This window comes from Ictidomys tridecemlineatus, chromosome 3 (genome assembly GCF_052094955.1).
Source record: "Ictidomys tridecemlineatus isolate mIctTri1 chromosome 3, mIctTri1.hap1, whole genome shotgun sequence".
In the NCBI taxonomy this organism is placed as follows: domain Eukaryota; kingdom Metazoa; phylum Chordata; class Mammalia; order Rodentia; family Sciuridae; genus Ictidomys; species Ictidomys tridecemlineatus.
The window spans coordinates 162,285,842-162,289,779 of record NC_135479.1 but is presented as its reverse complement, the minus strand read 5'-3'; positions in this window follow the sequence as shown (position 1 = coordinate 162,289,779).

Below are 3,938 nucleotides of genomic sequence, written 5' to 3'. Positions count from 1 at the left end.
CATTTGTAGCCACATGACCCTCTGCTGCAGAATAAATATGTAAAAGTTTGATGCATAAATGAATTTATTCTCTGTTAATATTATTTTAGTATGAGCCAAAAACATACTACTTCTATATTCTTGCAAAGATCTCTTTGAAAGACATGAATGAAGGGAACTTTTTCCAATGACAGAACTTCAGGTAGTACACCAGCTTATCTATAATGTATGTAAACAAAAAAGATTCAAGGTAAGTATATGTACATCAGCACCCTGAGCAATAGAAAATGGCTTGGTTTATATGACAGGGGTGTGAAAAGAGATAGTTTAGAAAATGTAAGACAAAGACTTCTGAAGACGATGTGTATCAATGTATTTGAGGAGTTAAAAACAAAGTGTAACAATCATATATTGCATCCTAATGCACACTAGAGAACATCCATGATGTTCATCCACCATTGATGTGTCAAGACAGATTCTATTGTCATGTATAACTAATTAGAACAAGTAAAAAGAAACAAAAAAATCAGGTTGTTGATAACTAACTGAAAGCAAAATGAAAGTCAGAGCAGCACATTGGGAACATAATAAAATTCATTTCCTGTAGTCACATGGCTCAGAAGTTGTCAATTAAATATCAAGTAGACTAAATTCCCAGACTCAGCCAAAAATGTGCACAGATGATAAAGACAACCTGTCAGTATCTAAGATTCTCTGTGGACTAAGCACATGGATTTTCTTATATCCAGGCTAATGTAGTTAGTATACTATCAATTATCTCAGTAATCAGCAATAAAGAAGACGACTAAGCATCAGATAAGACACTCTTACTAAAGAATATACCAGTAGCTATAATTTCAAGTTGATTATGCTAGAGCCTTTCCATCTTAGAAGGATAATCACTACATATTGATTGAAATTATGTGTCTTACCAGTGCAAAAGGCTTCCTTCTGACAAGATCTTAGCCAGTACCACTCTCTAAGTGTTCCTGAATGGTTGAATCTATGACATGGAATGGCATGTGGCAAAACATCACACCAAGACTGCCGCAGTCCCGCTGCAGCAAACTAACAAGGGGTGGGGAGGGGGTGACGAACAACTTGTGTACATTGATACAGCAGGAGTGGGAGCTGTTTATTGTAGGACAGGAGAAGTATATATACATTCCACACAGCTTATCTTAATTAACATAAACTAGATACAGCAGTCAACCAATAAGGAATCTCCACACTTAATGGCTTGCTGGAGTTACTTCAAAAGCAACTCCCTCTGGCAAAATGCCAGGCACCATCCAGACTTGTTTACAGACCCTAACACAAGACCTCACTTTTAAAGAATGTATACTAAGGGAGCCATGACTATAAGATCCACTTGTTCTATCACATATGACAATACCTAGAATCTACTAGAAAAATGAATGGCCTTGGGCTGGGGATGTGGCTCAAGTGGTAGCGCGCTTGCCTGGCATGCGTGCAGCCCGGGTTTGAGCCTCAGCACCACATACCAACAAAGAACAAAGATGTTGTGTCCGCCGAGAACTAAAAAATAAATGTTAAAAATTCTCTCTCACTCTCTCTCCTCTTTCCCTCTCTCTTTAAAAAAAAAAAAATGAATGGCCTTCTAAAAGTGCAAAAAGACACTAGCTTAGAGATAATAAATACCCTGAAGGAATGGAGCACCATCATCCAGGAAGTAGTGTATCCCCTTTAAAAAAATTCTGTAATGTTGTTTCCATTGGGGAATGGTTTTAAGAAACAAAGGGTGTATGTATAAATGGCTCATCTTATTATCAGTCCCATTAATTATATAGGGTATATGTACTTCCTATCTCCACAATCCTGAGTTCTGCTCTTTAAGAGACATAGTCAACAAATGTGCTAGTAAAACTTCCACCAAGAAACAAGATAAGAATTTCACTAAGCTTTCGATTACAGTGGCCACTCAATCTATTTGGCCTTATTATATGAACCAGAAGAGAATGAAGGAGTCACCATCCTGCCAATAGTAATTAGCTCTGATAATCAGTGGGAGAGGGAGCTGCTACTTAACAGAGGCAGCAAGAATATGTGTGAAAATTGCCAGATCACTGAGTTGTCTTCTGGTTGATTTCCTAACTTTGGAGATAAGTGGTCAAGTGAAGCATCTATGGTCAAAGAAAAGAATAGATATCTAGACTATGCAGGGATGAGAGTCTGGATCAGTTTGTACTAGAGCAAGATTATACTGGATTTCAAATGGAGAACAATTTCTGTACATCTCTTCTAAATTCCATATTCAGTGATATTACACTGTTAGCTTGACATTGGCTAGGATGACAAAATTTACACCATAGAAATTGGCAAGTACTAGAAATCAGAATAGTTAGTTAAGGAGAAGGAATTTGTTAGCATACCATGGGTCTGGATCACCTACTAACAAGCTGTCTAGACCAGCATATGTGATTATTGAGGGTGAGAGTAGTCAAGAATGGGTTGTAGAAGAGGGAAAAGACAATAATCAGTTCCTGCCTCAAGATTGGTTGTAACAATGGGGTTGCAATGCCTCCCTGCTATCTTTTCTCTTATAAGTTTCTATGATAAAATCAATCAAGAACAAATCAGGGTAATTTATTCCCAGAACTAATAAGAAGCAAATGAATCAAGCTACCATAAATATTGGGCTGTAGTGAATGCAATCATGTAAGTGCTTTCATATGGCTAATTTCAAGCTACCAATGTGGTATCACTGAATAAAGATTGAAGAAAAAATGTGCAAAAATTATTCTCAGCTTGAAAGGCAATTGAATTTGCTTGTTGTGCTCTCCAGAGATCATTTTCTGAGATAAAGTTTAGTGGGTGGGACATTTATTAGAAAGTACACTTAGAATAAGCACTCATAGGAGAAAGGAGAAAGAAGGTTTGGGCAAGCAAATGAGCCAGCCTGGGAGACAAACTTGAAAGACTCAATCAACTCCACGAGCAGCTCTGGAGATGAAGTATTCCATGAGCATTTTCAGACTTTGGATCAAAATGACAGACTTTTTACCCCACCTCAATCAGTCACTGGATAGAGTCCCTAGATGGTACAATCTTGGCCAAAGTAATTCTTTCAGATGAGGCAGTCACTGAAATGGCTGATAAATAAAGAGTGTATACTGACTACATTCCCAGCAGCAGGGCAGCATTCTTAAAGAAAGATGAGGCATAGCATCTCCATGCCCACTGACATGGAAGGTGCCTTTTCAGAACTATGGCACTCGTTCTCCCAGCTTCTAAAGGATTGGTAGTTGATGGCTGTGACCTAAGAATCCCAACCAAATTTATGTTTCCTCCTGGAAAAAAGTTCAAATTCAATCATTGATCATACTAGGGTAAGTGAGGATTTAATAGCCCGATCCTCTGACTTCAATGGGATCCCCATGAAGCACTATCTCAGCAGCAGAACCCTTTGGAGAGCGACTGCGTCCTTTGTTGTAACTGCACCATAAGATCAAATCTCCCCTGCCCCCATTCCCTCATTCTTTAGTTCCTCACAACTGTTGATATGGAGTGCACACTGCAACAAACTGCCTCCAACAAATTTCCACCTTGGTGTTTATCCCAGGCAACTTGATCTAAAGAGTGATGAATTTCAGACAAGCTATTATAAATCAGTGCGATTAAAAACTATGGCATAAATAAACATTGGTGCCACTGGAGTATTGTAAGTAATTCAAGGAGGATTTCATAGATTGTGGATGTGCAAAGAGGAGGTCAGGGCCACCTGATCAGTGGGATTATATCATCTGCCTCCTATGCTGTCCAACTAGAAAGGAATCCTGAGAATTCTGAGAATTGAAAACTAAGTTTTGCATGCAGATGTATATAGCTGAATCCTATCTATTAGCTTAAAAGAATAAAGGGATATTTTTTCTCATTTACCAAGAAGTTATAATATAGGTAGTCAAGAATTGGAAGGATGTGTCCATAATGGCGCCTAG